Source organism: Aythya ferina, assembly GCF_964211825.1.
Source record: "Aythya ferina genome assembly, chromosome: 2".
Classification (NCBI taxonomy): Eukaryota; Metazoa; Chordata; class Aves; order Anseriformes; family Anatidae; genus Aythya; species Aythya ferina.
This window is the reverse complement of record NC_140297.1, coordinates 43,104,315-43,117,720: the sequence shown is the minus strand read 5'-3', so window position 1 is coordinate 43,117,720 and position 13,406 is coordinate 43,104,315. Positions and strand designations below refer to the sequence as shown.

The 13,406-nt window shown below is 35.5% G+C and overlaps 2 long non-coding RNA genes across 6 annotated transcripts in view; one reads left to right on the top strand and one right to left on the bottom strand.

Moving 5' to 3' along the window:
* LOC311432298 overlaps positions 1 to 13,406 on the top strand; it is a 660,648-nt gene that overhangs the window by 258,101 nt on the left and 389,141 nt on the right. The gene's annotated exons all lie outside the window — the stretch shown is intronic.
* Positions 1 to 13,406, bottom strand: part of LOC311432295 — a 167,050-nt gene that overhangs the window by 77,815 nt on the left and 75,829 nt on the right. The gene's annotated exons all lie outside the window — the stretch shown is intronic.

The window sequence follows — 13,406 nt, the reverse complement described above, 5'->3', positions numbered from 1 at the left end:
ACAAGTTCAAAGCAGTGAAATTCCACAAAGGCCTCACATTAGATGAAGCTAAAACAGGATTTTGAGACTGTCCCTTACAGTATTTAATGTTAATGAACATTAAGCTGCCAGGGCATTCTTGTCTAACCAAGAGAGCACACCACACAAATCTGAATCTGTTATGTATCTACACAATACATTTGAATGATTCTATATCTTCAAAGAGGATAATTTGAACGTCTTTTGTCATGAGTAACATTTTAGGAGATGAGGCACCTTTCTGCTATATGTGGTTTTTCATTTGTTTGTTTAAAGACTGATTGTATTTTGGGTTAGTATTTTTTTCCACTGAAAGCAAAAGAGCTTCTAGACATAGATTCGATCCTGCAAATTATAGATCAAAATATGACATTTGGTTAGTATTTCAGAGTCCTCAATGGAAGAAAGTTAGTACTTGAATGGTGAGGAAATCCCCAAAGGAATAAAAAGTTTTTTAACGTCCTGGGCTCCAGCTGCTGTCTTCTAGTGAAGCTTTATATGCCCCCCTAGACACATTGCATCCCTGTTTTTTTGTCCATTAATAGTATTCTTCAACTCTAGTTTCAGTAAATCGGAAATGAGGTCACTTGAACTTTACCAACTCTGTCATTTAACCAAAAATAATAATTAAGGAAATGTTCTGGACACTTTTTATTATTATTATTATTATTATTCCAGTTTTTATATGATTTCGGTGACCCACAAAGAAGACAAGAACTAAGTTCTGTGTTCCTGAAGCACAAGGAGATAAAAGCACAATATTATATGGTCTGGTTCTGTAGCATTAATAAAAACCTTTGTGAAATCTGCCCATCCAGAACATTCTGTTCCCCCTTGAGCTTCCAGTAACCCAGGACATTAACAGACAACACAATAGTGACCATCGAGGGCATTCTTGTCCTTTGAAATCTTTGATCATTAGCTCTATAAATGACATGATTTTCATGGCCATTGTAAGGTGGTGTTTTTTTCTCAGCCTGAAGCATTTTCTACAGAATAAACTCATAGTCCATGTGTGAGAATTTAGGGAACAATTCATATAGCATTTTGACATCAAGTCACAGAGGACACACATTGTCACTGCCATTGTACCCAATTCCAAACACAGGATGTTGGTCTCCCTGAGTGTATAGAACTAATGAACAACACTTTAGAAGACTTCAGAAAATAAAGCTTAAAGAAACTGATTTTAATGTGAAGAAAAAATAAAATAAAATAAAATACCATCCAAGCAAACATTGCTAAACTGAAAACCATTAAAAATAAACGATTAGGATGACATGACTATTTTTTCCCCCAATTGTTAAACGTAAACTAAGCTAGTGGTCAAAAAGTCATGGAGAATGAGGGAGGGAAGTTGTAGATGATTGCTGCATTCTTTATTACGTCCCCTCTCCATCCTGGAGAGCTGGAACATCGGTGCAGTTCTCATGCCAGCTTCCAAGTAAACAACACGCACTTCCTGGCTATCTCTAATCTGGGCAGCAATGTGTGTGAAGAGAGAGTGCTGAGTGATGTGTGGTTCTGACCAGGTATCCTGTTTTGACAAGGGTGTTTGTCCTTTACCCAATATACTGCAGAAGTAATTCTCGACATTTGTGTAATGTTTTATTTTCTTTGGGGAGGGAGGGGGAGAGAAAGGCCTAATTTGGTCTTTTGGGAAAGATTTAATTTGAATTACTGAGAAGGTTAGACGGCCAGAGGTAACAATTAAAAAATAACCAAAAAAGTAGTGCTGATAAAGTTTGTTTTTTTTTTTTTTTTCCACTCAACATTTTAAACTACAGTTAATTAAAAGACACCGTTACCTCTAATTAATACTTACACTGTATATTACTTGCCAGAGTGTGATTCAAAATCCAGTTTAAAATTGGCCTCTAAAAGTTTTTGAGGAGCTAATGGAACTGTTTTAGTAGCTAGCATACCATTCTAAAGAATAAGGTTTCGTTGTTTTGATTTTTTTGTGTGTGTAATTTTTTTTTCCCCCTACAAAACCCTTTTCCTTTGGAAAAAAGCCCATTAAGCAAGCCCTCCACCTCTCCTCCAATGGTAAGCAATGTTTCAAGTGAAGATTTTACTGGCAACAGCTCACAATTTCAGAATAAAATTATGAAACAAATTTAAAAAATGAAAGATGCCCAGATTAATTTAATTATCTGGTATTTGGATGAGATGTGGTTTGAAGACCACGTTTTAAAGAAGGACCTGCTGTCTCTCAAGATCTGTTCCTCTTCTGTGTACAGCAAAGACTTGAACGTGCATTTTCTACATCCCACAGCCACCTGGATTTTGACTTTTTCCATAGGAAAATAAAATCCTATGGTCTTAGTGTAAAACATTCATAACATTGGATTTGTGTTTCCCAGGTGGCTTTAATAAAATGTTTTATAATATGGGTGAGGAAAAGAAATCAATAAAGATTACATCACCTTTATTGTTTAAATGGTCTAGTCCTTGGCACACTAATGACTTGCTGTAGTTTATCTTCCTCTCTGATCATTTATAATTTTGGGCTAATATAACAGGTGATTTATTTGGAACCCAGTTCACAGAAAAAGATGGATATAACCATCCTAGTTTTGGCCCCACTCCTAAACCAGTGAAAAGCAAAGGTTGGGTTGTCACTGTCTTCTGTGGGAGAGAAACCAGGGTCTGTATTCCCCCTCAAAGCAAATCACTTGTCATTTATGAACCTCAATTTTCTGACTTAAGTCCAACATAGGTACAGATTTTACTTATGGTAAATAACACTGGTATCATGTCAGAGAAAAAGGATACTGCAAGAAAGTAGGTTATATATGTTAGAGACATTTGATGGATTTAGACATGCTATGGGATGAAGGACATTTATAAGCTAACAATTCTGACCAATATACTGTGTCCAGCAGTCATGGAATTTAATCTTTCTCCATCTAGCTTTCTCCATTTACTACATCTGCTGTCCAAAAAATAAATAAATAAAAATAAAAATGTCAGGGCTTTCAGTCAGCTGCATAACTCATTAAACCGCCCAACATTCAGAAAAAAAATAAGTTCTTAAAACTGACCTGTCAAAAACAGCTAAAAATTGCTAAGAATCCCCATGATGTTGCCATAAAGGAAATAAAAACATAAAACTTGCATTTCCTGTTTTCTTTTGAAGGCAAACCATACCTCTGATTGTTTTAGAATTGTCAAACTTTTCTATTGCACTCAAGGGAAGGAAAAACAGAGCCGTACATTACTCTCAAATTCCATATGATTGCAAAAGGGTGACCCATAGATTACTTTGCCCAAATATTTGATTATTCCAGAGTTTTGACAGATAATTCTTCTTGTATTTGGAAGCCCAGAAATCCAACAGTCTGTGAAAATTATATAAATGTTAGGAATTTGCTCTTAGGTCCTAAATTATTATTATTATTATTTGAAAATCAAATACCTGCATACCTGCAGTGCAGCTATTTTCTATGAGTCCATTTTCTTATTTGAGTAAAAGTAACTCACAGGCACAAATTCTTACTACATGATAACAAACAGGCTTTTTCATGGAGGAATATGCAGTAAATATAGGCACTGTAGACAGTGATCTCACATTGTTGTGAACTCAGGTAGTTCATGATCTTAGAGCAGACATCCTTAAATATCATTATTTTTCTTTTTAAATCAAAATTTGAGTTCCCCAAGATGTTGTATGGGATATCGATTCCAGGAGTGCTTCTTAGCACAATGCTGAAATAAGGACCACTGAGGAGAACTAGTTAAAAGGATTTACTTTGAAATTATCTGGTACGAACTGAATATATTAGAAATAATGAATCATTACAAGCTTATGCCTTAGAATGCTAAATCCTCATTTTAGTTAAATATACGGGAGCTGCACAGGAATGATCTTGGAGGGTAATGAAAAGCAAAATAATGACAGATTAGCCAGTTCACTAACTTCACTGATTAAAATCTTTCTCCATAATGAGCAAGCCAAATTAAATGGAGGCATGAGGTAAAAATATAAAACATGCTTTTCTGTTGAAATTTTAAGTACTTCAGTTAATTTTGTGAACACATTTCAGATCCAAAGACCAGAAATGTAACCTGATGTCTCTGTCTACATTTTACTCGGGATATGATAATGTTCCGGATTTGTAAAACTTGTGAACCCAGTGCATTCTTCATTATTCTACAGCCCCAAACCAGCCGTATTTTAATTTCATTTACACTGCTGTCAGTCTGAATAAATTCATTGCATAGCATCCTGACATTTCTTAAGTCAAGGACAAATCTCCTATTTACTTCACAGAGATTAGGAGGTCTCTCTAAATTCAGTGGAGTTACTCCAACTCATCTCAATGCCATCAGCTCAGTGTCTAGTCTTTTATATCCTCAGGTTACAGCATAAATAAGGCAACAATTAGAGATGCAAAACAAGTTTCAGTATCAATCTTCCAAGCAGAATGTGTCACCCTAGGAAAATAGAAATGTGAATCCCAAATGACTTAAGCAGAGCTGCCAAAGGGAATATCTAACATTTCACTAATGGAAAAATTGAATGTTAGATGGTAGGCATAATTGGAAAAGTACAACAACGCTTGAAGCCATATCACTGATTTATATACAGTACAACTTCAAATACATTTAACTGTTATTTCCTTTTTCAGATCTTTGGCAGGAAAGCATTGGTCATTTTTTTAAGGTATCTCTCAGATAACAACGGATATAGGGAGATGTTTCTCTAGGTACTGTTTTTGAAAATTGTTTTGCCACAATCTTTTCTTAAAAGTGAAAGTCTTAAAAAATGACACTCATTTTTTATTTTCCCACACCTGTTTTAGCTGTAGTAATTATCTAAGGCTATTTTAGGACTCAGAGTCACTAGAGAACAAATTATTTTAAAAAGGGAACTAAAGCAACCCTGTACATCTTTGTTAGCAAAACTGAGAAGTCTACCTATCTCTGTCAAGCCTAGTCTAAAAGAGTACAAGAATGCTTGTTTGAAGAGCACTGGCTTTCCCTGAGTTGTGAAAGGGTGGTGACTCCAAAATTTTCATTATCTAGGAAAATTTCGCTCCATGTTCTAGGCTAAAATCTAAAGGGTCAGTTTTTAAGCCTAGGATACCTACCAAGACTTTACTTTTTACTTCATTTATTTAGTTCAAACTTTTACTGTGGTATTTTAGATGATGAGTTGGGCTGCTTTCATGAACCATGGAGTAAGATTTCCCCCAGCCTTCAACACTGCATAGATCTACTCTGCCCAGGCAGCATGGTTTTATTTGTCTCCTATACCATGAAGATTATGGGCAAGAAAGGCAAGGAACCTTACTAGCTTGCTGTCATATTTGAGCTGGGCTGTAGCCTTCATTACGGTTAATTGTTATTACAGACCAACTGAGAAAAACTCTGAATCAAGAAACATAACAAGGGTTGGTATTTCTGAGACACAGTGCCATTCCAAGACCCCTTTGCTCAGAACTGACCTTAAAGGCCATAATCTGATCCTTTTTTTCAACTTGTTAAGGAAATACTGTCATATATGTTACAAGGAAACACTATATTTTCTTCATTCTGCCAAACAACAACAAAAAATAGAAACTAGAATCCTACTTCTAACAAAGAAATAAATTCTGGAGGTGAATCAACCAAGATTTTGGCAAGGCCTGTTCACATAACCGTTGTCACTGAAATGCATTGTGAAAGAGAGTAATTAGAAGGAAAAAGAACTGTAAACAAAAGTTTACATCACCTTCAAGATCTTAATTACATTTCTGATTAGGAAGTGGCTCAAAAAAAACACAAAATGAAACCTCAATCAACCTAAGAAGACTTATTCCATGACACAGAGCACAGCGGTTATAAATTACTAAAGGTAATTCAGAGAGGAAACAGTATGAGCTTTACAGTGAGACTGGTAAGGAACTAAAAATCCTTAAGTGTAGATAAAATAAAGAAGCTTCTCTACTGCTCTCTTTAAAACAATGGATAAATCTGTCTTATGGTTTTAAAGCAAAAATATATTGAAAATATATTTCTTTCTTTTTTTTTTTTTTTTTTTTTTTTAGGTAAGAAATCAGTGCCTTCTACTTTTTACTCACTTCTATTATGCACTGGAGCCTTCCTTTTCTCCTGTATATCTTTTTTTTTTTTTTTTTTTTTTTTTTTAATATATATACAGCTTGATGCATCAGAGGTTATATTTATGTGCCCAGTCTGCACTCCCACAGAGCTTGGTGTGTATTTTCACCTTCTACTGGCCGGTACATGTGATAACCGTTCAAGTGCCCTCTAGTGACTGAAAGTCGCAGTAAATTTCTCACCCTCTACAGCACCCTTTGAAAAGGCTCAGCAACAATATGGACATGATGTGTTGAGGACATCAAGCTTTTCCATTCTAACCTTTGATTTTCCTGTTACCACGATCAATACTGGAACACCTCACTAACGTCAGACTGCCTGGAAACTACCACCAGCCTCATGTAGGGTAGAAGACAGATGCTAAACTGACAGGAAGTCATGTAAGTTAGTTAGTCCACTTTAGGACTACATAAAAACTACAAGAAACAAAAACCAATGAACTATTTTGTAGTTATTTGCATTCTTCATGAAGTCATTTCAGCTACATTTATTACCCTGCTTAATCAAACAATGGTAGAAAAGTGATGTAGTAGACAAAGTTTCTATTTGACAACCCAGTCTAGCAAATAGATGGATCATAAAAGTTATGCCCTTTGAATGAGTTCAAATTTTGTACATTTGAATTATGTAACTGAGCCACAGGCTAACAACTTATTCACAGAAATGTACTATTTATTTATCAATTTACAGGCTCATTAACCTGGAATGTTAGCCATCGGAAACAGAGAAAGAGAACAATACATATAAGTTTTCAAGTCAACAGAGCCTGATGAAATGAATACAAATTTTAAGAAAAAAAAAAAAAAAAAGGAATAAAAGTATACATCTAGTTTTAAAGTTCAACCATTTGCAAGAACAGCTACCAAAATAACAGGAAAAAAAAATATGATACATGGAAATACTTTTTTGGATCACTAGAAGATAGCCCGGTATGTGGGTTAGTACTGTAGAAGCACACTGACCTAGGTGGAATAAAGAAGACCTTCGACTCTATTTAATATACAAGTCTCAGAGAAGTAGCAAAAGAAAAAAAATAATAATAAAAATAATAGCCCATTCAGGCATGAGTAAACCTATTTTTTCTCTCCTGCCTTCTGGGTGTACACACTATCATTCAAAAACAAAAAGCCATATTACATTGCACTGTCCAATAAAAACACTTCTTTGTGGCTGTCTGGCCATTGATTTATACCAGATTAAGTTTAATTAAGACTTTGTATTTAGAGATAAAAAAACAACTCAAATTCTGTGTGGTTTTGAGGAATTGAGAATATAATAAAGATTCAACAAAGAGGGCAATTCTGAATTTTTCATATTGATATCCATGTATTTTGCTTGATATTCTTGAAGGGCCCAGTAATGTAATGGGCTGAATGCTGCTAATAAAGGCATAGTGCTTTAATCAAGGTATCCCACTTTTAAAGCTCCTTCTGAAGGGGAGTAGTTCAGGAGTAATTTGTGAGGCAGAATAATCACTTTGACAACATATTTTGCAAAACATCTGCCTTCTTTACATACTTCAATTTTCATGAGTTACAGCAATAAATATCTATCTTCATGTGGATGACCTTGAAATTTTCTTTAGTGTATGCTTCAGTAAACAAAGAAAACTCAGCAATAAAAAGCAAGCAGCCACAGCTGTATGCTTAAAATTATACTGAACAAAAAGTTTTAATGTGTGTTATGAGAAAATAAATCTGTTCAAAGCCAAAACACAACACGCAAACATGTCCTCTACAGGTGTGACGGTTTTGTGGTTTACTGCTCTAAAGTGCTGTGACTTCTCTTTTTACATTTTTTTTTTTTTTTACCCTGCAAACAACTCATCATATAACATTTTAAGCCATGTTCTCCTTTTTTAATCTCTCTCCCATTTTTCCATTTTCACTGTCCCCTTTCATACATTACCTGCAATATCATTTTCTCATTTTTCTCTTCTTGCCCTTCCTTCTCACAGCATGTAAGACAAAACGTTATATTGCTCTCCTCTTACAGCCTGAACATTCCTCAAAACAAACTCAAATTTAAGGCTGCAGAATAACCCCTAAAACCACACCAAAATTCCACCGGCATTCAAAGACCTCTCCATTTCAAAACAAACAAACAAAAAAAAAAAACAACATCCAAGAGTGGGCTTTAATAGGAATGTTTTATTGTTGCTGCAATGGAACAGGATTTTTTATTGTTTTGTTTTTCAAGTTTGCTTTAGAGAAACTCTATCATTCTTGAAGGTGTCTCAAAAGCAATCTTTTAGCATTACCAATTTCCCCTTAGCAGCAGGACAAGTTTGCCTGCCAGCAAGCCAGTTCTTTGTCAAAATGAAGAGCTTCTCATCAGTAAATGCAACATCTCCAACACTGCATTTCAGTCTTTGTACTAATAACATAGCCCTAACACTGACTTGAAAATAATTAGCCAGCATTGTCATTGGTATTTTCTTCATTGCCAGCACAGCTCTTCAAAGCAATAATTTGTCTCTCTTCAGGAGCATCAAGCTCTACAATTGAATAGTGATGGACTTGAGCAAATACTGGTCTAGCTCTCAGCAGCAAGATTCCTAGTGCAGGAACCTGTAATCCAGTTTTACTATGTAGTAGTCTATCGTTTTTAGAACTACAATCAAACCCTCCATAAATGTAACACAATTGTGTGCAATTAAAGCAAAGTACCTGGGATCTAAGGTTCTGAGAGTTTTTTCTTTCAATACATGCTCTTCAAACCAGTCAGCAATTCCCAAACTTCCTCCATGTTACCACACTCTGAAGATGACAATTTGCTCATCCCAAAAAAACTCTGAAACTTTTTTGCTCTTTCAGCAATGACAACACTCAACAGTCCCATCCAAATCAGCTTGGCAATCTTCTGAGCATCTCTGATGCATATTTCAGTCTTCTGGACAACCCATTCAACCCCCTACCCACATGAAAGAATGGTGCTGAAACATGTTGTGATGCCATTTTAACATTTTGTTTTATATTTCTTTCAAAAAAATAGAGTTCATACACACACACACAAACAGCCATTTCTAATGTGCACTCTGGAAATATCTAACCTTTGTTCTCAGAAGTTATTTCTTTTCCTGTGCACCTATTTTTGCACACAGGCATAGGGCTGATATGGTGTATTGGTACTTTAGCAGGAATAAACAAGGTGCTATTCGGCTTCCTCCAAAACTGCAGTGTAGTAAGAAATAAACCCCATTTATTTAAGCCAAAAAAAGATAGATCTAATTAAAAAAAAAAAAAAAAAAAAAAGTGAAAAACAGCACTTGGAAGGTACTGGACCTTACTGGACTTGCTATCTCCACGGTCAGATTGCTCAGCTAGATGGATGTCTTAATCCAAGTAGTAGAAAAATCCCGACCTAGCAGAAGAAGTAGGTCATGTAGGCAATGTATAAAATAAGTATGAAAACAATAATAGTCATTCAGTGAAAAGGCAGTTTAAGTGAAGCATGAAAATTAAAGTTTTTTCTATATTTGTTGATGTTATGACCAGAAATAATGTTGTTTGGTGAGTTAGCCCAAGTCTACTTTCAGTTTGCAGAGAGTAATTTTCACTTGGGAATGTTAATCAAAAACTCCAGACAAAGTAGCTAGATATTTTCCTGACATCTTTTTCTAAAAATCAATCAAGGCTGTGTGTTTATGTATGCAAATGTATTTGGAATATTAACTGTGTAAATCAACAGTTGATTTCTCAATTAAGCTAACTGGTAGCAGCAATTAAGATAGCAATTGGAAGGCTGTAACAGTGTAGTGAAGAGGCTATCTCCATTTTCAAATTAAATAGACTTGTGTGTAACCTTCTTCGTAAGTAAGCAAATTGTGGTTTCTATTACTACAAGGTCTGTTTTGGCTTGATTTGAAAATAAACCTCTTTTTCCTCTGTGTCGATAAGAATGTCCTTTAAAGCTAGAAGTGAAAACAGCAGAAAACTTCTGCACCCTTTCTAATCATTAAAGAGCTCCTAACCAAGTACTGACACACTGAACGTACATGTATTCCTATCGGGCTATTTCTAGCTATGCCTTCATGAAGAATATCTAGGTAAGAAATCCACTCTTGCATGGAATGCAAATAATGTTGCTGTGTTGCTAGCAAAAATGTTGAACAGCACCAGTCCCAAGAACAGTCCCTGAGGAACGTAACTCATCACTGATCTTCACTTGGACATTAAGCTGTTTACCCCAGCACTTTAAGTGTTACCATCCAGCCAATTCCCTACCCACTGAGTGGTCCATCCATCAAATCCATGTCTCCCAATTGCTCTCATACTTTTGTATTTTGCACTTAAGCTTTTGCTTAATCTAAAACAGTGAAGAGAATTCTACATCTTAAAAAAATATTAACTGAAACCATAGAGCAGTCCTTTCCTCAAACTGTCCTTAATTTCTGTCAAAGCATACAAATCTTGAAACATAATTAAAACCTCATCAAAATGACTCTCAAATATACTTCAAACATACTAAAAATGGAAGAACTTTACAAATAAATTCACAAATAACTCAGAAGTTTAGGACTATGCACACTTGCTGCAAGCAAAACAAATAAACAGACAAGAGTGTCATAACAACAGGAAAATATGATGAAAATGCCTCCAACCACCACAAGCTAAACAATTTGATACCAATCATTCCACCCACAACTCAGTAAAACCAGTGCTGAATAAATACAGAAATGGCAGATTCACTTTGACTGAAGTCACTTGACGATACTGAGTTGAGTGACAAAAAGTGTGTGGAACTCTAAATTCACAAAACCCAAGTTGCCATTCATTTTCTCACAGTTGTGATTAATGAGGATGTGGGTGGTGGAGAGTATGGGAAATATTAACAGGAAAAAAGGCAAGGGATTGCTAAAAATATCAGAAATTCCAATTCCAAGTTTATGATTTTATGGCAAATTGGGAAAAAAAAAAAAAAAAAGGCAAACTATAGGATAAGCCCAACTACACAGGACACACAACAAATCTTTCTTACTTGCTCCGTAACTCAAAGCTTACTTTCTACTTGATCAATCTGCTGTCCCTTCCCTTACATACTCCTTCTTCCATTAACATTTTTTTTACTAAAGTCTATTTAACTTGAAGTTTTCCTTTCAAGAAATCAGAAGCAGAAACTAAGGTTTCTGAAATAAATTTTTATCAGCCTCTCTGCAAAACACTTCACACTTCAGTAGCAAGAACCATAAGCTCCCATTTTGTTTGCTTCTAAGACTAAAGGAGGATTATTTCCTATTCTAACAGAACCTTCTCTTTCTTAAATATTATCAGAATAATCTTGTTCATAACCAGTCCTTGTAATTGCTTTATACTTGCTTCAGAAAATATACACAAATGAGAACTAAATGTCTACTAACAGGCAGCCTTTGAAGAGCAAGCATTTATAGCCATAACAATTCATGTAACTGGAACATGACTTTTGTGTCTTTGAATATCTGTCCAATTCACCTATCTTAGCGTAATACTCTCTCCCTCAGTTACTTTTGCTACTTTGTCAGTGTTTACAATGCACTACACTATTTTTTCTGTACAACTGTTCAGTATTGCCACAACTGACACTTAATTGTATTATTTATAAATGTGTTGTAAAACAATCAAGATGCTATCTAAAAACCTTACATGACAGCTACAGGATGGTTTACATGACACCTGTTCAGATTAGGCTTCAGTTCAGATGTAGGGTTTTTATCTATCACTGCGTACGAAAACTAAAACATGGTTAAAGGGAGTAGAAGCTTTGCCAGCAAGATTTACACTCCCATTTTGTTTCAACTGTGTGGATTAAATTCTATTCTGAGAAAATGATCTCTTCAAAGCACAGAGAGTAGAAATTACAGACGGAACTGAGAGGACAATGGAAAACAGATTCATTAGTCTGAAAAAATAGGGTTATTCTGGGCAAAATTAGAGTATCTGGGAAGCAAGAAGAATTAATCTCCCCTCTATTCCTACAGAGACATCCAGAACACAGTGGGAAAATTAAGAAAATCTGCAACAAGATGTTAAGTCTAAAAGACACTGGGGAATTGGAAAAACTAAATAGTTGATATCCTTACCATGCAAACAGCAGAGCAGAATATTTTAAACTATTTAATTTCAGATAGCCTTATGATTTATTTATTTATTTATTTTTAAACAGGGTAGAAAAAAGCAACCTGACTACAAAGAAAGCAGTAAAAATTCAGTGTAACCACTGCACAAATTCCAAGGAGTGTGTTCTGCAGTTGCTTATTTTGCACAGACAAACCCACACTAATCCCTTAGAGAAAGAATAAGGTGATCATTTCTGAGATGAGGTAACTGGGTCTCAGTTGTAGGGTGTGCTGTAGTCATACCTTTCTGACTCACATTAAGGTGGACCCTAGAAACTCATCTTAAGTAGTTGCACTCATGTATTGTGCACTTACTAATCACTGTAAACCTCGATGCTAATCAGGAGAGCAAATACAAAAATTCTGTAAAATACCCTGAGGTTGTAGTTAGTCAGAAGAAGGTGAAAACAAAATCTTGACAGCTTTTTCTTGGAATGGTGCTGAGGTTATCATTGGTGATGCATCACCAGCTCTTTAAAGCTATGACTGCAGAGAAAGTGCAGCAGCCGGACTGACTTGCTACATAAAATGACAAGCAATCAAGGAGAGGCACCAAGACTGCAGTGTGCTGTGCTGCATTTGCATATATGAACCAGAACGGGGACAAGAGCCTTTGTAAAACTGTTGGCAACAAGAAATTCCAGCTATTTCTCAGCCAACACTTAATTTTTAAGACTGATTCGTATCCTAGAAAAGGAATTGGTTCTTTTAGGAAGCAGAGTGCTTTCAGTCCCTATTACACAAAATTTTAAAGGCAAATTACCTGAACCTCAGAACCTTTGTGATTCTTTTTCTTTTTTTTTTTTTTTTCTTTCTGCTACTAGTTATAGATTTGAAGGCAGAACTTCACTGTGTAACAAGCATAAGACGACCAAAAAAGATGGTCCTTGTCTAAAACAGCTTGCAATCCAAACTGAAAAATTTAAGATGGGAGCCAAGTATGATAAACAGCAGGGTTTCCAAGCAAACAGATGATAGGCTGAGATACTGAAAGGATTTAAGTCACACATTCTGGAAGGCACACATGAAATCATTGGGCAAAAGTCCCATCTAAGACTTAACTCTCTAAACATATATTTCAAGCTACCTATGATAGATCAGATCTGGAACATAGGGGCGTCTAAGGAAAGTGCCACAGCACTCCATGCTTAGATGCCTGTCAAACTCAACTTGTGCCTGAGTACAG